We start from the raw sequence: 23437 nt of genomic DNA on the forward strand, positions 1-23437 counted from the left end.
GACGAGTCAACCAAGAGTTGGCGGTGAAGTATAAAATCTAGCTTTTCGAGTAAGGGGGAACAACTCCTGTGTGTTTATTATAGCCGAGGCATGTTGATGACGAGGCGGTCACAGACCACAGTTATTTACACTACATGTTTTTATATTGTGTTAGTGGCTATAGCACTTTTAATAATATCAGTAGGACCATGGATTTTTTTTTTAATGCAATTTTGCCTGCCTGGGGGCAACAACATCCGTTGTCAGACTCTTTGTTTTAAACAAAAACATCCACTAAACCTGACTGGTGTACACCTATTTTACACAAAAAAGCACTACTTTTGCATAGGCCGGAATTACCACAAAAATTGTCTTCAATGTTGGGGCGGATCTAGAGGGGGGGGGGGGGGGGGGGGGGGGGGGGGGGGGGGGGGGGGGGGGGGGGGGGGGGGGGTCCGGACACCAAATTTAAGAAGTGCCCCTTTTATTTAGGATTTTTAGGTTTTTTACAAATTTATTTATTCTGTCAGTGTATACAACACTGTAAAATACGTCTGCCAGCGTCCCTGTTGTAGCACTATTATATTATGGTCCATGTGAACCGTGTGTAATTTTTCAATAGTGCCTTTTCATAATGTTATGGTGCCCTTTTTGTCTTGGACCCCCCCTCCCCTCATCAGAAAAGCTGGATCCGCCCCAGTAATGTCAACAAGTTGCACGTTTGCAAACTATATCCACTCCCCTCTCACGTCAGTCTAATAGTTGGCACTTCAAAGCTGTCGGGCCATAAAATAATCACAGTCAAACAGCAGACTGCTTGCGCAGACATATTTCCGGATTTTGGACAACCAAATGGGAAGATACCTGTCATCGGAGGCCATGTAGAGGACTCGGGAGCTAAGCGTATGAGACAGGGAGGCAACTGCCCCCTCCCTCCCAGTGCTGGAGCAGTTATCCCCCCCCCCCCCCCCCCCCCCGCCTCCCTGTCTCGTACGTTTATAATAGTCTTAATTGGACATAAGAACCAAAATAAGTTGAAATGAAATTAAAATTGCCCACCTGCGGTGTACAAGTACGTAAGTGAAATCCGTTAATCGCTGGCACAAGCTAATGTATATTATGTAATCAGTTTTGAATGTGACGTATAATTATGTATGTTCTATACGGTCTCCATGAGTATTCAAACACTTGGGCACGGGCCGAGTCTAGCAAGACCCATGCAAGGAAGTGTGCTCTCATTTAAAAAAAAAGTTAACGTCATTTTGCCATATGCTTGCCACCGGTTACATCATAGGTCTATGAGACATGGAGGGAAAACAAAGTCGAAAGTGTGAAATGCAATACAATGGAATAATTTGGCATCCATGTTCAACGCTGGAATTAAGATACATAATGCTATTTGACTTATTACTTATCATCCAGTGTAAGTGTCGAGTATTCGGGTTCGGGTCTCGTGCAGGCCCTCATGTTCTATGGATCACTGATCTGAAATAATAATAATAATAATTATTATTATTATTATTAATTTAATTTAATTTAATTTAATTTAATTTAATCGACCTACTTGCCCACCTGCGGTGTACATGTATGTACGTCAAATCCGTATATGTAAATCGCTGGCGCTTGTAAGGTCTAAACTGAATAGTCCATAGGGTTGAATAGTCCATAGGGTTGAACAGTCCATATGGTTGAATAGTCCATAGGGTTGAAGTCCATAGGGTTTAGCAGTCCATATGGTGAATAGTCCTTAGGGTTGAACAGTCCATATAGTTGATTAGTCCATAGGGTTGAACAGTCCATAGAGTTGAACAGTCCTTGGTTTTGAACAATCCTTAGGGTTGAATATTCCATAGAGTTGAATAGTCCATAGGATTGCAGCCGGGGAACACAAAAAAGAACTCTCCAAGCGTTGGGGCAAAAAGAATGTCCTAAAAAGAAAGATTTGCGTGTTTGTTCTGTTTAGCGACACCACTAGAGCACATTGATTTATTACTCATCGTCTATTGGATGTCAAGTCAAATATTTGGTAATTTTGACATACAGTCTTAGAGAGGAAACCCGCTACATTTTTTCCATTAGTATCACGGGATCTTTTATTTGCACCATCCTATAAACAGGATAGCACATACCACCGCCTATGATATACCAGCTGGAACAAGAAATAGCCCAATGGGCCCACTGACGAGGATCGATCCTATATCGACCACGTGTCAAGCAAGTGCTTTAACACTAGGTACGTCCCGCCCCTTGAAAGAAAGAGGATTATTACCTGTGTGGATGGTAAATGATGCGGAAAAATAATTTAAATAAATAAATATTAATAATAAAAAATAAAAATAAAAAAAATAAAAATCGGGGAAAGATCAAAGGTTGAGAGGGGGCAATTTAATGTCCATTCATTAATTCATTTCAACTTATTTTCGTGCTTATATCCAATTGGGTTAGTGGTTAGTGAGAGAGAGGTCTGTGTAGTGGTCTTACACCTACCCATTCAGTCGTTAAACTCACTCTGGGTGGGAGTGGTACCGAGCTGCGAACCTGGAACCTACCAGCTTTATATCCGATAGCTTAACCACAAGACTACCGAGGCCAGTTTTAATATTCATAATGATTGTGGAAATAAAGAATTTGAAAGGCCACACTTTAAGGTGACTGTTTTAAAGCTTTCTTTATTGTCTGGCCATGGGTTCTACAGTGAATTATTAGACCCACGGATATTCAAAACTACACACACATAAATTTCGTATAGCACTTCTGCGAATGTTATAATTTATTTATTATCCACAAACTATGATTTATAACAAACGTTAAATATGAATGTAATTGCTTCAAAATAGATGTTCATATTATTCAGCGATGTTAATTAGTGACTTTGAATGGTGTCAATATTAGAAACCGCGACTGACGCTAGCTTGCAGCTTCTATATCGATTCGTGACGTCAGTAGTGTGGAATAACAGTGTTCAATGCTATAAAGATAACGTAGGAAAATACGAAATTTATGTATCCGTTTATTGAAGACCATATGGGTAATATATATATATATATATATATATATATATATATATATAGATAGACACACACACACACACACACACACACACACACACACATAGTGAAACCTCTCTAAACAGGACATCCATGGGACCATGTATTTCTCTCGGTTTTAGAGGTGTTCGGTTTTCTGGGGTTTGCATTGATACAAAAGCTTGTGATGTGCTCTGTCATGTGTTTGCGGTGGTACATATTCATATTCAGATTATGTATTGACGATGTATCCAACAGATAATAATCCAACAAAGAAGCTTTAGAATATTTTAACGTTTGCTTATATACTTTTAAAACGTTTAATGATCTTATCATCGTGTACGCCGACCTTAGCTGGACGTTGCATTTCGAAAATCGATATTGCAATGAAACGCTACTGACATCTTTTCGACCCCACAAAGCCAACTTTTTGCATACTCTTTAGTTTTCTAAATAAACGGTTAAAACAAAGTCAAATTCAAACAATAAGAAAACAGTGGATTAAATTCATTGTTGTTTTATCGATCCTTGAAGCAAACTATAAACATGTTTGCGAAGGGTATCAAAGTCTAGGTGGTTCCGTTATTAAGCCATCCGACATATTGCTGGTAGGTACAGGGTTCGCATCCCGGTACCGACTCCCACCCAGAGAGAGTTTTAACGACTCAATGAGTAGGTGTAAGACCACTGCACCCTCTTCTCTTTCACTAACCACTAACAACTAACCCACTGGCATGGACAGCCCATATAGCTGAGATGTGTGTGCCCAGAACAGCGTGCTTGAACCTTAATTGAATATAAGTACGAAAATAAGTAAGAAATATATATATATATATATATATATATATATATATATATATATATATATATATATATATATATATATATATATATAAGCTGCCTCGCTGCTATCTTTGTTTACCGACACCGGTCGGGCTGCTGGTGCTCTGTTGCACCTGTCAGTGCAGACAGTCCCTTCTCCACTCACCCCTACCTTTCCTGTCCTGGACGGAGGAGCCCTGTGCCCATGGCAAGCGTGCGCTAAAACAGCTTGCTCTGAATGTGCACGTTAATCCCTATAACATAACATCATTGTTTGCTTAGTTTGTCATTTGCCAACAGTACCCATATGTAACGGTAATTACACATTTAATGGTTAACCTGAGCATGTGCATATTGCCCTAACTTGTCTATCTTAGGGTTTTACGTGCACGTTCAGAACAAGCTGTTGTAGCACATGCTTATCGTGAACGCAAGTGTTTGCTCACTATTCCGTCCATTACAGAACTGCACTATGTTCGCAGTCAGGTAATCCTGCCGAAGACGGCGATGAGACAATAAACAAACAATTAGTGGCACCTTAATGATTGACAACTGTCTGATCGTTCGGTTTTCTGAGGTAAGCTCCAATTTGTATAAGGAGTTTGGGACTGAATTATTCGTCCGATGTTCAGTTAGGAGAGGTTTCCAGTTTACCGAGGTAAACTTTAGTGTTAAAACATGCGTAAATCACGGAAACGTGGAAAACGGCCGGTTTTGAGAGAATTCCGGTTTAGAGAGGGTCCGGTCTTGACGAGTTTTACTATATGTATGTGTGTGTGTGTGTGTAAGAGCGTGTTCGTGCGTGCGTATAACAATGTGCACCGTACCATGACAGACCGCTTTCTGAATCGTTCGTAAGCACGTGTTCAGTGGTTGATCGACCGGCTACGACAATACCAGACGTCAGATCAACAAGTACAGTGTATTATAAAAGTATGACCCTACCCATTGCAAGAATGATTCACTAATATCAAAACCTATATTAGCTTGGCCATTTACCTTTCGACCGACCGTTCAAAATTGCGCCAAATTCCCTCAATCAAAATTGCGCACCCTTTTCTCTTTGGCATTTAACTGCTCCATTCAAATTCCATAGCACCACCACCACCCCCACCCGCCTGCTACCGATTTGATCGGGCTGCTGGTGCTCCCTTGCACCTGCCAGTGCAGGCGGTCCCCCCCCCCCCCCCCACCTTTCCTGTCATGGACGGAGAAGCCGGCCAAGGCCGGCTCTTGTGCCCACGACAGGCGTGAGCGACAACAGCTTGTTCTGAATGTGCACGTAAAACCCTATGACATGACATGACATTGCAAGAATGAAAGAACCTATCCTTAAAATTTCCACATCGTAGCATGCGCGCACTACGTGCAGAATTCACGCTGGCCACACGACGAACGTCGACTGCCAGTGAATCACTGGCCCTACTAAACACCGGTTTTCTGATCGAGGGAAGTCCGGATGACGTAAAATTAGACTATATTTAGAATAATAAAAACCTTTTCGTGAAGGAATTCCCGACTACGTCCTTGAAACGACCTTGAACATAGATCGTCTTACGGCCGAGTGATCTCTGTGTTATAAACGCCGAGTTCGATGCCGGCTTTCACTGGGTGCTGAGGCTGGCTATACGAGGCGGGATTCAGTACACTGGGGGAACTCACACCACAGACACAAGTGGATATTATTTTCACGATCGATTTGGGAAAGTTGATGGTAGTTACAGCGAATATTTCGTTAAAATTGTTTCTGTTTAAAATATAACATTTATTTCTTCAACAAACTGGTTTTATTGGACACTGCTTTGTGGAAATTGTATCTCTATGACGACATAACAGGTAGGTAATATCGATTTGTTGTAGCCTATCTATTCATAGAATAGATATATTTTGTGCTTATTTTTCAATTTTTTGCATAGATTTCTCTTCTTTCGTTATCTCATTAGAGGTCAAATAGAATGAGTTCCAGCCTCCTTCATTAGCGATATATAGGTAACTGTATTTACCGAGTTAAAATTATTATACTGGCCGACCGACTTACAAAAATAGGATAGCCGTTGATTTACAATACTGAACGCAGCCGGTACCAGGCTACTATACTAGTGTTATACACGACACGCTTCGGCGAGCACATCAAAGTAGATTGAACTAGATTGGAAAATACACGGAGTGCTAATACTGCTTTTGTAATTGAATAGCTATTAAAAACAGAAACCAATGGGTGTTTATCAATGATTTATCCTTTACCATACGACAACGAACACAGAAGCTATTATTTTTCGTCTCACAAACTGAACGCAGCTCAGTGGTAGAGTGCTCACTTGAGATGTGATACGTCGCAGGATCGACCACCATTAGTGACACGCACGTTGTTTTCGTTTCCTATTTATTGCACGAGTTTATTTTGTGCAAGAATACATCTATAGGCCTACCACGAAACCGCGTTCTTGCTCAAAATAAACGAGTGTAATAAATAGGAAGTGAAAACAACGTGAACGTTTATGAAGTTCAGTATTTATTATATATCTTTTACTTTTTACAAAAATAGTTTTTAATTTAATGTCATAACTACACTTTCTTAAATCTATTAATCAATCCTCCTTTCATGGATTTACTTAACGTTAAGAATCATACTCAGCGGCAATCTTGTGTATTAATGTTTCAAATACGATGTGACGTAATTTGCAAATCATACATGACGTCATTAACAAAAAGGGGCTAGCTTCAATAAATTTAAAAAGGGAATTCCCCATTTACAAGTTCTTTCCAGATAGCACGTGTGTGGTACAAAATAAAGTTTGAAAATGTCTTTATCACTATAGTAAGATTGAATAGGTATGCAATAAATCAAAGGATGTGGTGTGTACTGTGCTATCTATAGCTTAGTGCACACCAAAGACTCGTTGCTGTATAATTGACAGTAGCCTGTGGAGGCAACGGGTTTCCTCTCTTTTTCTCGATCGACAAAATATAATAGCCATACAACCGTGTCCGGTGTATCGGCGCGTCCGGTGATTCGGCAAACTTGGTATTTTGCTTGAGTATGCTTAGGAAGTTGTCATGTTGTCGGAGTTTTTAACGAATTAAAGTTCAATTCCTTTTTCAATGGTTAATCAAGTATCAACATATTTATTGTTACGGGTGCAATTACATTTTTTTTTTAGAATTATCAATAATTATATAATAATTTCAAAATAAATCATTGACCTGTTTTCGTGTTTATAAACACGAAGTAGGTCATCCTTATTGATATTAAGAATGTTAAAACCAGTCTAAAAACACCTTTCCCGCATTAAAATTTTTTATAGTAAACAGTATAAATGTAATTATTTTTGTTCGGTTATTTTTTTTATTTAAACCGAAAAAGAAAACACAGGCAAATACAAACAAAACGAAAATTTTACACCTTAATTGACAGTCATTCCAGTTCACAACTGTCACATTGTTATAAAAAAATAAAAGCGAAATAATATCCACGTGTGTGCACAATCTACCCGAAAAAAATAAAATCCATGTAGGCATCTTAGCCATGCATGACAATGAACATGTATGCATCTGCAGTGCTGTGCCACTCAAGAAAACGATTCCGAAACTAATCATGAGATGGATCATATGTGATCGTTCATTTTCATAGTAATATTTTTAACAAGACAAAACAAAAAAGCACTAAAATAATTCTGGGACAATAGTGTAGCGTGTATGGGCTAAAAGTGACGTCATGGGCGGTTTATAAATAGCGGGGTCAACGATCTACATCTACTGCGCCGAATCACCGGAAATGCAAATCGTTTTGGATACAAGGGGATGCCTATATTTATGCACTATTTTAAAATGTTTATTTACTACACAAACACTTCCTGTTATAGTCTGTTTCAGAAACATTTAGATTGTGCAAATGAGATAAATATAAATGGTGTTCCATGCTCCTTAGTTTGGACAACACAAAATGACAATATAAAAAAAAGCCAATGTAAAAATATTTGATCATTATTCAACAAAAATTGTCTGTTATTAACTGTAAATGAGCACAGATAGTGTTCGTTAGACATATAGGACTATCAATGATAATTTTGAAACAGAGTATAGCTAAAATAGGTCATGCTGTAACTGCAATCTTCAGTCTGTGTGCAGCCATTTTGCATTGTGTCACTCGGAGGGAAATTCAAAGTATGCTTGGATGTTTACGTCAACAGATAACATAAGACATTCATTTCATTTATGGATTCATATATTACAATAAGGTATGTATTGAAGCTTCTATGTAAATTTATGTAAGTTGATATGCAATGTTGATCACAAGCCCGTAGTCAGGATTTTTGAAGGGGGGTTCTTTTTGGTATTAAAAGGGCACTTGCGAGCACATTGTCGGTTTCAGCATGTTTCAGAGTGGCAGGGCATGACTCGGGGGGGGGGGGGGGCTCTAGCCTAGTTTGAAAGGGCACTTCAGAAAAAGGGGGGGTTCGTTCGAACCCTACCAACCCCCCCTGGCTACGGGCTTGGATCATGGGCGTCATTTGCAAGGAAAAAGTGGGGGGGGGGGGGGACAATTGGGTTCTAACAATATTTCGTGCGACTAATCGCGAGCGCCTTAAGCGTGAAGCGACTCTAGGGGGGTCTGGGGGCATCTCCCCCCCCTGAAAATTTTGAAAAATGAAGGTCATTGTGGCTGTCTGAGAACATTATTTAGAGTAAAGTGGGGGGGGACATCAGATATTCTGTTCCCCCCACTGCTAAAAGTGGGGGGGGGGGGACATGTCCCCCCTGTCCCCCACCAAATGACGCCCATGATGTTGATCATTACAACGTTGACAGACACGTGTTGACAGGTGATAGAAAAACACGTTGTTTGAGGCTAGCAAAAGTATACTTTTAGTGCATTAATTAAGGTTTTTTTTTTTCTTCAATAAAAGTGTTATCGACCCCGTTTTATACATATATTTACAATCAAGATGTGTTGTTTTAACAACAGTTTTGTGAATTAAATTAACGTTGTTTGTTTGTTTACAAACATACCCCGACACTTGTTTCCAATCTAATTAAAATTAGCTCCACTATTACATGTGGATCTAACAGCAGCCAGTTGTAGCTCATGTCCACCAATCAAAACCTTACTTGCAGAATCATGCCAGTGATTTAAAAATAATTTGAAAACATTCCGAATTATCCTGAGGGTATACGACATGTTTTGTGTGAATTACGAATGCTTTAAAACATGTTTTATTTTATAAGATAAATAATTTGTAATGTAAAACTGAAGACTGATTTAGTTTTTTTTTTATATATAAATAAATAAATAATTTTTAATGTAAAATTGAAGACTGATAACCCATCCCGTACGTATTGGTATGGTTCGTTGTACTGCGGCCACTAAAATAGACTCGCCCGATATTTTTAGAATTTGTATGCTCCCAAATAACGTTATAAAAGGCGAAGTGTGATTGGTCAATGTTTAAATTATTATTTACAGACGAAATGTTACCTGGACATTGGAGACTACGCAGTGTTGTTAGCAATCCGATTAAAATTAGTTCTACTGGTCTAAATAAGGCATTCGTAATTCACATGAAATATGTCGTATACCCTCAGGATAATTCGGAATATTTTCAAATTATTTTCAAATCACTGGCAGGATTCTGCAAGTAAAGTTTTGATTGGTGGACATGAGCTCCAACTGGCTGCTGTTAGATCCACATGTAATAGTGGAGCTAATTTTAATTAGATTGACTTGTTTCGAGACGTAATGTAACGTCATTAACATGCGCAGACTTTTGTGCCGCGCAGACTAAGGTGACATGAATGATTGGCATTACGTTCTTACCATTGATTGGTTTGTGTGTGTGTGTGTGTGTGTGTGTGTGTGTGTGTGTGTGTGTGTGTGTGTGTGTGTATATATATATATATAATGAACTGATTGTTAATTAACTCAATTTATACTCAAAATTATTTACAATTGTTATGAATGGATTATGAATACTATTCTCTACAGTAGAGGCACACAGATGTAGCATACCTTTTGCAGATCAAATATAATAATTGAAAACAAATTCTAACAATAGGGAATTTAAAAATAATATTTTTTTGTTGTTTGTTTATTTTGTTTATTAGAGTGTCACATGACAGTGCAGATACAGTATCCATACTATATACAATTACGTATTGTCACCCAGCCTACATAGGCCTATGAGGCATTTCAAACATAAAATACGAAGTATCATTCATATAAAATCTAATATAAAAGCAAAACACATTACATAATTTAAAGAATGTTAATAAAATCTAATTTCATAATTAGACCATACTATTTAAAATAATAATTAAATGATTTGCCTTGTTATCCTGGCACGTGTGAGGTCATGTTACACGCACCGAATGTTGATTCGTCTTCCTCCATTTTAAGTCCATTTCTACCACTTAAGTGGACCTGACATCAATAATTTTAAAGAATATATAAAAAAAAAAAAAAAAAACGACTTAGTAAAACTAATGGTTTTAGGGGTTTGTAAAGTTTGGTATTTATATACTTACTTGTATTAACTTTATTATTAATGAAAATGTTCTAGAACTGTGAAGACAAACCTCAAAAATGGACGACAAGCAGACGACTAAACACCGAACGGAGTTGGAAGCATAACGCAGTTAGGGACGTTGACGATATTCGTAGAAGCGAAAACGTATACATACAAATGTGTGTTTTTGACAATAATTAATTGCGCATCCGTATGTCCATAAACGATATGTTGCCGCAACATGTTGCGCACCCATATATTGTGATTTAAAGTCCGAACCACATTGTTAACACCTACGATGATTTATTCTTCTACCTTTAATAGATTTTGACCGCATTTTGTCTAAGGCGTAGTAAAAAAAATTGTTTGGTTCCGGTTACCCGACCGTCCCTAAATTTTTGGTGCCGACCCTAAACTTTTTTTAACCTTTTCCCCACCCTTTTTTTCCCACCTGTTTTATTTAATAATCCATTAATATCAATCCTAATTTTCGTCGACTCTAAAAACAACTGCAGAGAGATGCCACGAGATCTGTCAGTCCAAGATCTCGTTACCAGAAGACCCGGAACACTTCGCGCAATTTTACTTCCGAAGAGTTCCAAATGAAAAGCTTCCGAGAGCCATTCGGAACTCCTCGTACATTTCCACGAAATATAAGCGTAGCGGAATGTGACGAGGTGTTCCGATTCCTTGAATGTCGTTTCATTTGAAATTGATTTAAATACATGTGTTATATTATTTGATTTGAATGAGCACATTTTTGACATTCTACTCTGTAAATGGAAGACGCCATTGACACCACATGCTCTCGGACGTGTTCTCGTACTCATTCGGAACTACTCGGAACTTGTGAATCCAATCTTCAAAATGTTACGCTAGTTTACTGTTAAAAAGCAGAATGATACAAATGTCCAGTCTATTTTGGTAGGGGAATTCCCTAAAACGTAATCGAACTTCTAGAAATACCGAGTTACGATTCAATGTTAAACATAAAGAGTAAACATGAAAAATAGCCGATTATGCTGAAAAGATTACTTAAATTAAATATTTAGACATCAACTCTATCAATATTTTGCATTTGTTTGACAAATAACCCCTGTATTTATTATTAAATATGATATCCATGGCATTTGAAATGAACTGGTAGTACCCAAAACCTTAAGAAATGACAACTCTTTTCACATTTAATAGCGTCTGCAGTGCTGTAGTTGTGAGGGGGTGTAACCATGTTGTGGATCAGACCTTTAAAAGCAAAAATACAAACCTGTTTTTACCTCTTTGTCAACAGTGCAAAGATACTGTGCAGTGTCCTTATGGACGACCAAAAGGGAAACTGTTTTTCCTGAAAATAGTTTGTTTTCTTTTGATATCTCTGCTATGAGGATAGTTAGTATGGAGATCTTTTTGTTAACTTATTTTGTTAATTTTTTATTGACATCTTCGTTGTGTTCATGATGTACATTTTGTTACTGCAATACTGGCAATGAAATAGGCCGGGAAGATCAGTGTTGTTGCTGTAGTTGTCAGGGGGTGTAACCATGTTGTGGATCAGACCTTTGATATTAAAACTTTTTTCCAATGAACAAATTATAGTGTTATTTTAGTGTTATCGTAGTTTATAACCTTACCGTGTAGTATTAGACTTGGGTGGTGTTTACATTAATACCGATTGTGGTTTGACTAGGTTACGACATGGCTTTTTTTTATAGAAAATAATTAATGATTCTCATTAGAGTATGTATTGTCAGTTGCACTGTAACACAAAGAAAGAGCTTTTAATATATTAATCTGCTATACTATTCAGGAAATATTAGCTCGAAAATGGGGGGGGGGGGGGGGGGGGGGGGGGGGGAACAAACGTTTTCCCTACCTACCTACCCTATTTGTTTTTGGCATGTAACAGGAACCAAACAATTTTTTTTTACTTGGCCTAAACATAAACTGTGTAAAAACTAGTATATTGACAAATTAATGTTGAACCGGATTACGCGAGCGATGTAAGTGTGTACGTATACGTTAGCGTTCCCGTCTTCGTCTCTCTCTCTCTCTCTCTCTCTCTCTCTCTCTCTCTCTCTCTCTCTCTCTCTCTCTCTCTCTCTCTCTCTCTCTCGACCCCGCCATGCAGTAAGGAATCTTTTATAATCAGCATCCCATATGCAGGATAGTACATACCACGACCTTTATTACATCAGTTGTGGGCCAATGGGTCCATCGACGGGGATTGATCCTAGACCGACCCCACATTAATCGAACACTTTATGACTGTTCTCAATACTAGTAGTATGTGGTAGTACTTACAGTAACTATTTGGTGTGTGTTTTACGAGATAATAATGGGTATGCGTAGTTACTATTTGGTGTGTGTTTTACGAGATAATGATGGGTGTACATAGTTACTATTTGGTGTGTGTTTTACGAGATAAGGATAGGTGAAGGTAGAGGAACTATTTGGTGTGTTTTACGAGATAATGTTGGGCGTACGTAGAATACCTATTTGGTGTGTCACAGTGTGTTTTACGAGATAATGATGGGTGTACATAGTTACTATTTGGTGTGTGTTTTACGAGATAATGATGGGTGTACATAGTTACTATTTGGTGTGTGTTTTACGAGATAAGGATGGGTGAAGGTAGAGTAACTATTTGGTGTGTGTTTTACGAGATAATGCTGGACGTACGTAGAATACCTATTTGGTGTGTCACAGTGTGTTTTACGAGATAATGATGGGTGTACATAGTTATTATTTGGTGTGTGTTTTACGAGATAACGCTGGGCGTACGTAGAATACCAATTTGGTGTGTCACAGTGTGTTTTACGAGATAATGATGGGTGTACATAGTTACTGTTTGGTGTGTGTTTTACGAGATAATGATGGGTGTACATAGTTATCATTTGGTGTGTGTTTTACGAGATAAGGATGGATGAAGGTAGAGTAACTATTTGGTGTGTGTTTTACGAGATAATGCTGAACGTACGTAAAATACCTATTTGGTGTGTCACTGTGTGTTTTACGAGATAATGATGGGTGTACATAGTTATTATTTGGTGTGTGTTTTACGAGATAACGCTGGGCGTACGTAGAATACCTATTTGGTGTGTCACAGTGTGTTTTACGAGATAATGATGGATGTACATAGTTACTATTTGGTGGGTGTTTTACGAGATAATGATGGGTGTACATAGTTACTATTTGGTGTGTCACAGTGTGTTTTACGAGATAATGCTGGGCGTACGCACAACCCGTCAGCACAGTACCTACGTATTTAACCGGAATATTATTGGAAGTGGGTGCTGTCAGGTTTCTTCATGTAGCAGGGCCGTCGGAGCCGGGTTTGGTGGCGGGGTGGGGGGACGGCTATATACATGTACCATCAAATTCAAGCATACTCGGTCTATTATGTTCATAAAGTCACTAGGAACAAAATCAAACCTATAAGAACATACTCTGTATTATTACTTTAGCTATTTCGATCTTTTCCCGTGACAACCATTGCCCCGGGGGGGGGGGGGGGGGGGGGGGGGGGCATAGCCCAGTGGTAAAGCGTTCGCTTGGATGCGCGGTCGGTCTAGGATTGATCCTCGTCGGTGGACCCATTGGGCTATTTCTCGTTCCATCCAGTCCTCCACAACTGGTGTAACAAAGGCCGTGGTATGTACTATCCTGTCTGTGTGATGGTGCATATAAAAGATCCCTTGCTGCTAATCAAAAAGAGTAGCCCATGAAGTGGCGACAGCGGGTTTCCTCTCAATATCTGTGTGGTCCTTAACCATATGTCTGACGCCATATAACCGTAAATAAAATGTGTTGAGTGCGTCGTTAAATAAAACATTTCCTTAATACAAACTAATGTTACGTCCATGCTACGACTGGTCTTGGGTAGAACTAAACGTCTGAAAATGTACGCCTGTCCTAGGTGAGTAGTAAAATTAAGAGTGGTTCGTGTTACACACCTAACTCTTTGGTATTGCTTTCCGACTACCGTAAGTTTAGTAGACCTTTCCGACTGCTTCGAGTTACAAGCCCCAGAAATTTATTACACTCAGGCCGTTATACAACGGCATATGAGGAATACAATAAAATATTTTAGTGACAAGACGGTCTTTACAGGAGATAATAAGGTACTGTAGTAGAATAATAATAATATAATGATAATATAATAATATGTACCACGCGGTAGGCAAAGATTTCCGCTCCAATACAACAGTAATCGTATTATGTTGGACGCTGATTACCTGTATATTGATCAAATATTTCACTTATTAACCGCTAATACACACTGCACAAACCCGTCGGAGAGGTTTTTTAAAGTGTATGTGTGGGATGAGGGTGGGGGAGTGTGTGGGGGGGGGGGGGGGGGGGAGACAGTGGTCGTTAGTAAGCAAGAGATTTTGTTTTGTTTAACGACAGCACTGCAGTGTTCGAGATTAACGGTATCCCGATATCCCGGGGATACCAGAATTTAATTTTGGATACCAGACTTCAAGAACCCAGTATCCCACCGGGATACCATATAATACTAAATTCTCAGGTGGGATACCAGATTTTGAAATGTTAGTATCCAACTGAGATACTGCCCGAAATTTTAATCTCGAACACTGCCACTAGAGTACATTGATTTATTAATTATCAGCTATTGGATGTCACACATATGGTCATTTTCACACAGTCATAGAGAGGAAACCCGCTACATGTTTCCATTAGTAACAAGGGATCTTTTATATGCACCATCCCACAGACATGATATCACATACCATGGCCTATGATATACCAGTCGTGGTGCACTGGCTGGAACGAGAAATAGCCCAATTGATCCACCGACGGGATGGACCCTAGACCGACCACGCACCAAGCGACCGCTTTACCACTGGGCAACGTCTCGCCCCGCAAGACACGAACTGCTTTGTCCGAAGGAAAAAGAAGTGTTTTATTTAACGACGCACTCAACACATTTTATTTAGGGTTATATGGCGTCAGACATATGGTTAAGGACCACACAGATTTTGAGAGGAAACCTGCTGTCGCCACTACATGGGCTACTCTTCCGATTGGCAGCAAGGGATCTTTTATTTGCGCTTCCCACAGGCAGGATAGCACAAACCATGGCCTTTGTTGAACCAGTTATGGATCACTGGTCGGTGCAAGTGGTTTACATCTACCCACTGAGCCTTGCGGAGCACTCACTCAGGGTTTGGAGTCGGTATCTGGATTAAAAATCCCATGCCTCGACTGGGATCCGAACCCAGTACTTACCAGCCTGTAGACCGATGGCCTGCCACGACGCCACCGAGGCCGGTTGTCCGAAGGAAGGAAGGAGGAAATTTTTATTTAACGATGCATTGTCAGAAGGAAGGAACGTCTAGGAGGGCATGCTCTCCCGGGAATATTTTAAAATTGGAAGACTTAACACGTTTTAAGCAATCCAATTTTAAAATATTCCCGGGAGAGCATGGCTGCAGAGAGCGATCATAACAGTCCAAATGTCCGTCTTGGACGGCAGAGTACTCGGGCTGTTTTGTCACCTGGGTGCATATAACAGAGATCTTGCCCGAGATGTGATACGTACTGAGATCGATCCTCCTCAGCGGATTTGTGGGTTTTTTCTTCTTGACTGCCAATCATTGGGCAATCACTACAACACGTATCACGGCCTTGTGATGTATACGCATAGGCAGTGCGCATACTAACCGCCATACGTGTTAGGTCTGTGGGTGAGACTAAAAGTACAGTGGCATATAAAACACACTTACGGCTGTATATGGCGACAATACGTACCATCTGTCTGTCTCTCTATCTATACAATCTGTCTGTCAGTCTCTGTCTCTCCCCCTCTATACCCCCCCCCCCCCCCCCCCCCCCCCCCCCCCCAACTCCGAGGTCTAAACTGCACCGATGAATCGTTTGACACATTTGTCCCGCCTTTGGTGTATGGTAGTACCCGCATGTCCTCGGATGTGCGAGTGCCGTTACCGGTATGAAGCGAGAACGGATATTGTGGACAGTAGCTTCCGTATCTGTTGTTGTAGAGGTAGCACAATACCAAATAACATCCGGCTGGGTGGACCTTACTTTCATACTACCATTTCTACCAATGTCATGTCACAGTGTTTATTGTCCAATAATGTTTTATTTCCGCAAGACATTTTAAGACATCCATCCATCCATCCATCCATCCATCTACCCATGCACATCGATCCATCCATCCATCCACCTATCCACCCATCCATCTACCCATACACCTCGATCCATCCATCGCTCTCTCTCTCTCTCTCTCTCTCTCTCTCTCTCTCTCTCTCTCTCTCTCTCTCTCTCTCTCTCTCTCTCTCTCTCTCTCTCTCTCTCTCTCTCTTTCCGTGAATGTTTCATTTTAACTGTCGTGGGAAAAGTGCATTTAAAAACAATCATGTTATGTTTTTCGGGAGTTTTAAGCACTTTTAAATTCCATACAGACGTAGCTCGTTGATATGTACAGGCACATTGTATTCTCCTATTCGTATCTCTATATATATCTATCTACAGGGGCGGCTCAGTGTAAACAAAAATAGTGGTACGGCTCGAGGTTGCCAGACTCTCCTTTCAAACTGACCTGTGAAGGACATTTTCACAGATACAACAAATATAACCCTCAAAAACGTCTGCGCCGCCCCTGATTCTATCTATCTAGCTATCTATCTATTTGTCTATCTGTCTAGCTATTTATCTGTCTATATATATATACTACCTGTCTGTCTCTGTTTCTTTCTTTCTTTATTTCTGTATTTTACTGCTGCTCGTAAGTTCTCAACGTGAAAGTTTGATTTTAACTTGATTTCGCGCTTGTATATAACGGGCACATACATCATGCGATCAGCTGTCCCGGTGTCCGGGGCGGGGGTTTCATCCTGAATAGGGTTCGTGTGGTTTGTATATCACGGAACACAGCACTGAAAAATGCTAATCAAGCTATCGAGCTTGGCCTCCCTGACCTGGTGGTCTTTGATAAAACTGCTAACTAGACATGTGTCACGTAGCAAGTTACACCAACCATCAGTCTCCAGTGTACCGCACTTTTCAGGATTTCCGTTTGAGATGTATTGCCGAAACAACTACTTATGCAGATGTATCATTAATACTACTTTACCTCTAGCCTCCGAGCATCCTCACTTGCTCATCCATCCATCCACCCACCCATCCATCAACCAGTCTACACATACACATCCATCCATTCACACATCCATCCATCCATCCACCCATCCATCCATACATCCATCCATCAATCAGTCAGTCAATCTACTCATACACATCCATCCATCCATCCATTCTTTCATCCATCCATTTACCCATCCATCCATCCATTTACCCATCCATCCATCCATCCATCCATCCATCCACCCACCCATCCATCCATCATCCATCCATCCATCAATTTACCCATCCATCCATCCATCCATTTACCCATACACATCCATCCATCCATCCATCCATCCATCCATCAATCAATCATTCTAAACATACACATCCATCCATCCATACATTTAACAATACCCATCCATCCATCCATCTATTCATACGCATCTATCCATCCATCCATCCATCCATCCATCCATCTTTCTCTCTCACAGTGAATGTTTCATTTTAACTGTCTAGGGAAAAGTGCATTTAAAAAAATATTTTTCTGTTTTAACCATCCATACCTATCCATCCATCCATCCATCCATCCCCCTACCCCAGCACCAGAATACAGTTCTACCTGAGAGATACACGCCCTACACCAGCACCAGGATACAGTTGTATCTCAGAGAAACGCCCCCTACCCCAGCACCAGAATACAGCTCTACCTTAGAGAAACGCCCCCTACCCCAGCACCAGGATACAGTTCTACCTCAGAGAAACGCCCCCTACCCCAGTACCAGGATACAGTTCTACCTCAGAGAAACGTCCCCTACCCCAGCACATGGATACAGTTCTACCTCGTAGAAACGCCCCCTACCCCAGCACAAGGATACAGTTCTACCTCAGATACACTCCTTACCCCAGCACCAGGATACAGTCTACCTCAGAGAAATACCCACTACCCCAGCACCAGGATAGTTCTACTTCAGAGATACACCCCCTACCCCAGTACCAGGATAGTTCTACCTCAGAGATACACCCCCTATCCCAGTACAAGGATACAGTTCTACCTCAGAGATACACCCCCTACCCCAGTACCAGGATAGTTCTACCTTAGAGATACACCCCCTATCCCAGTACAAGGATACAGTTCTACCTCAGAGATACACCCCCTACCCCAGTACAAGGATACAGTTATTACCTCAGAGATACACCCCCCTACCCCAGCACCATGATACAGTTCTACCTCAGAGATACGCCCCCTACCCCAGCACCATGATACAGTTCTTCCTCAGAGATACACCCCCTACCCCAGCACCATGATACAGTTCTACCTCAGAGATACGCCCCCTACCCCAGCACCATGATACAGTTCTACCTCAGAGATACGCCCCCTACCTCAGCACCATGATACAGTTCTACCTCAGAGATACGCCCCTACCCCAGCACCATGATACAGTTCTACCTCAGATACACTCCTTACCCCAGCACCAGGATACAGGTCTACCTAAGAGAAATGCCCACTACCCCAGCATCAGGATAGTTCTACCACAGAGATACACCCCCTATCCCAGTACAAGGATACAGTTCTACTTCAGAGATACACCCCCTACCCCAGTACCAGGATAGTTCTACCTTAGAGATACACCCCCTATCCCAGTACAAGGATACAGTTCTACCTCAGAGATACACCCCCTACCCCAGTACAAGGATACAGTTCTACCTCAGAGATACACCCCCCTACCCCAGCACCATGATACAGTTCTACCTCAGAGATACGCCCCCTATCTCAGCACCATGATACAGTTCTACCTCAGAGATACGCCCCCTACCCCAGCACCATGATACAGTTCTACCTCAGAGATACACCCCCTACCCCAGTACAAGAATACAGTTCTAAGATACACCCCTACCCCAACACCAGGATACAGTTCTACCTCAGAGATACACCCCTACCCCAGCACCATGATACAGTTCTACCTCAGAGATACGCCCCTACCCCAGCACCATGATACAGTTCTACCTCAGAGATACGCCCCCTACCCCAGCACCATGATACAGTTCTACCTCAGAGATACACCCCCTACCCCAGTACAAGAATACAGTTCTAAGATACACCCCTACCCCAACACCAGGATACAGTTCTACCTCGGAGATACGCCCCCTACCCCAGTACAAGGATACAGTTCTACCTCAAAGATACACCCCCTACCCCAACACCAGGATACAGTTCTACCTCAGAGATACACCCCTATCCCAGTACAAGGATACAGTTCTACCTCAGAGATACACCCCTATCCCAGTACAAGGATACAGTTCTACCTCAGAGATACATCCCCTACCCCAGCACCAGAATTAGGGATGGGACGGTTCGGTGTTGTTGTTTTTTCGGTATTTGGTCCACGGTTCGATTTATTCACGATACTTTTCACAAGTAGTACAAGTACGCCAATTAGAGCAAGACACTTTATTTTTATTGGTCATTTGTAAAATAATTGTGACTATTAATTATATCTGGAATACTTGGGCGATGTGTCCCTCAGGATTTGAGTTCTGAGGGTTGGTAAAATAATTTGGTAGGGGTGACAATGCTAGGGGGTCTGGGGATAGTCTCTCTAGTTGTCTTTATATGCACTCTGGAGTACATACTATATGGGTCTCATGTACACATTATACAAGTCTAAAAGAAAGATAGATGTCAAGACATATTTCTGTAATGTTTATTATTATTTTGATTATATCAAATTTTGAGAAGTTTTTTTAAAGTATAGAATAACTCGAATAAGCTCAAATACATGATATATAGGCCTAGTGTTGGTTATTTAACTAAATACAGATACGCAAGTACAATTACATGTACATAATATATAATACAGAGATACGCCCACTATCCCAGTAACTGGATACAGGTCTACCTCAGAGCTACGCCTTCTACCCCAGCACCAAGATCCATTTCTACCTCAGAGCTACGCCCCCTACCTCAGCACTTCCGTCAAACTTTACCTCAGAGCTACGCCCCCTCCCCCGACACTAGCACTTCCGTCAAACCCTACCTTAGAGCTACGTCCCCCCCACCCCCTCCCCCTCCAACATTAGCACTTTCGTCAAACTTTACCTCAGAGCTACGCCTCCTACCCCAGCACCAAGATCCAGTTCTACCTCAGAGCTACGCCCCCTACCTCAGCACTTCCGTCAAACTTTACCTAAGAGCTACGCCCCCTCCCCCGACACTAACACTTCCGTCAAACCCTACCTCAGAGCTACGTCCCCCCACCCCCTCCCCTCCAACATTAGCACTTTCGTCAAACTTTACCTTAGTGCTACGCCTCCACTCCAGCACCAAGATCCAGTTCTACCTCAGAGCTACGCCCCCTACCTCAGCACTTCCGTCAAACTTTACCTCAGAGCTACGCCCCCTCCCCCGACACTAGCACTTCCGTCAAACCCTACCTCAGAGCTACGTCCCCCCCCCCCCCCTCCAACATTAGCACTTTCGTCAAACTCTACCTTAGTGCTACGCCTCCACTCCAGCACCAGAATGCAGTTCTTCCTCATAGCCACGCCCCCCCCCCCCCCCCCCCTCCCCCAACTCCAGGATGCAGTAGGCCTATATTCTATCGATTACGTTGACAACCTAATCCACTTAATCTGAACTAGACCGGTCGTGTTTAGGTAAAATAGATTCGCTGACATGTGCGAATAAAAATCGATGTGTCGCCTGCCTAAATAATGTAAAAGTACAACGTAGCCCGGCCTGATCCGGGTTATGGAATATTGAATATATATCACAATGGCGGCGCCCCGTGTCTTGTTTCCCAAGCCAGGAATCGCGGTTCACAGTAGCACTGAGCATACCAGGGTCGTGGGATATTAAATATATATAACAAACAGAACACACTGGTTCTTGTTTACATGCCAGGAAATCTCTGTTTAGAGTATAGGAAATCACAGAGTAGAAGAACTCACTGTTTAGAGTAGGAGAAATCACTGTTGTCACGGGGATTCTATAATACCCGTAACTGAATAAAACACGATTGTCCAAATATCTCTCCTAACTGTATATCTATTAGATCTCTCTGTAACAGGCAGTATTTCCGCTGTGGCTCGTCTCTAGGTATGATCAGAGATACGATCTTATATAAAGTATATGTAATATAGCACGTTTAGTTCACTAGAAAACACAACAAAAACACAATACACTTTGGAATCTGTATTAACCTACGCTGACAGATGTACAGCTGCAGTAGTTAATTAATAACAACAATAATAACAACCCAGAACTGATCACTTAATTAGTTAATCTCTAGGTGTCTAGTTTACACAATATGCTAATCACTTCACCGTGACACAACACCCACACGTGTGATAATTGAGAAACGCTTCTAGGGGAACTTAATTAATAAAGGAATTACAACACTATTCCTAACTGGTTAATTTTTAATTAACCCTTACTACTCGTTCAATAACGTGTGATAATTGAGAAACGCTGCCAGGAGAACTTAATTAATAAAGGAATTACAACACTATTCCTAACTGGTTAATTTTTAATTAACCCTAACTACACATTCAATAACAGAATTAATACTGGTACCTATCACAATAAAGACAATAACCTACAGTTTACCTAGGTCCTCTAGGATGACTGGCTAAGCTTTATATTACCAAATACTCGTATAAATATAGAACAGTAAGACTACGATTTACTTCGTCAGATGACCGAAGACACTGTCTAAAGAATATTGGTATAATACAGTATTAAAATATTTAAAGTCACATCAATCACATCAAGGTTATACAACAGAGCAGAAATAATATATTTACCAAAGTCCAAACGGACAACGTTCCCCCGGGATACCTTCCTATGGTCCTCCTAGATATCTCTAAACCCTAGCTATTTATTCAAAAGTCTCAGAGACAGCGAATATCGCCTGGGGGTACAACGCGGTACCTCACCTATCATCTGATATTCCACCTCTCCCAGAGTCGGTATATTTTTCTCTGATCGTCAGACTGGCTGACGCCATCGTCGCCAAATCACGGTTGTAAAAACCGCACTCGCGGAGGTATTACATAACTACTCGCCACATGGCCTCCGCACGTGGCTGGGTGTGTATTAGACGACCGTCGCGCAAAGGTATTACGTAACAAGTTGCCCATCGGGGCTTAAGTGCAATGAAACTGCACACGGCCCTCTAACACAATTAATATCGCCACAGGCGAAAACAAAATTAAGAGCATGTTCCGTCACAACTGTTCAGAGTAGGAGAAATATGTTCAGAGTAGGAGAAATCACTGTTCAGAGTAGGAGCAATCACTGTTCAGAGTAGGAGCAATCACTGTTCATAGTAGGAGAAATCACTGTTCAGAGTAGGAGCAATCAGTTCAGAGTAAGGGAAATCACTATTCAGAGTAGGAGTAATTGACGGCAAGGCACTTCGTTTTGACCCGCCTAGCTTATCAAACATCATAATTGTCCAGTTAATTCAATAAAGAATTTAACCAAACATATTTCAATTTGTCTTAACAAACGAAATGGGGATTAGTATTTTTCCCTCTGTAAAAATTCAGTCATAAAATATGTATACAAAAGAGAGCACCCATGATCACCAGGTATTCCCGTAGGCGTGGGCTGTGGTGGTGATGGTGGTGTGTGTGTGGGGAGGGGGTTGATGGGTGGTGTTGGTTGGGTGGTGGTGGTTGTTGGGTGGTGGTGGTGGTGGTGGACCCGCTGAGGCTAAACCAATCTTTACAGTGTAATTTTAGGTTATTCATATAGGTGTCTTGTGCAAATGTAGACAAAGGGGTGCGCTAGGTCCATACTGGAACTCCCACGAATTGACGACGCTACGCCTCTGACCACAAATTAGGTCATAATGATATTTTAATTTCTTTGAATTTACGTGATTGGTTAGTTCCGTGGCTTTAGATGAGAAAATTGACAACTGATAGTATTAAAGAAGAGAATTATTTACAGTAAAAACCCAGTCGGTTGTTTATTACTGGTATATTAGGATAAAG

General features: G+C 41.1%; 1 protein-coding gene across 2 annotated transcripts in view; it reads left to right on the plus strand.

Annotated features, from left to right (window-relative positions):
* The first annotated feature begins 5366 nt into the window (after positions 1-5366).
* LOC121385012 (sialin-like) overlaps positions 5367-23437 on the plus strand; it is a 57967-nt gene continuing 39896 nt past the window's right edge. Inside the window, exon 1 of one of the 2 annotated variants that reach the window (XM_041515540.1) lies at positions 5367-5663. The gene's annotated coding sequence lies outside the window, so the exon portion shown is untranslated. The remainder of the gene's footprint in view (positions 5664-23437) is intronic. The other variant, XM_041515543.1, reaches the window with a different exon arrangement.

Source organism: Gigantopelta aegis, chromosome 11 (assembly GCF_016097555.1).
Source record: "Gigantopelta aegis isolate Gae_Host chromosome 11, Gae_host_genome, whole genome shotgun sequence".
Classification (NCBI taxonomy): domain Eukaryota; kingdom Metazoa; phylum Mollusca; class Gastropoda; order Neomphalida; family Peltospiridae; genus Gigantopelta; species Gigantopelta aegis.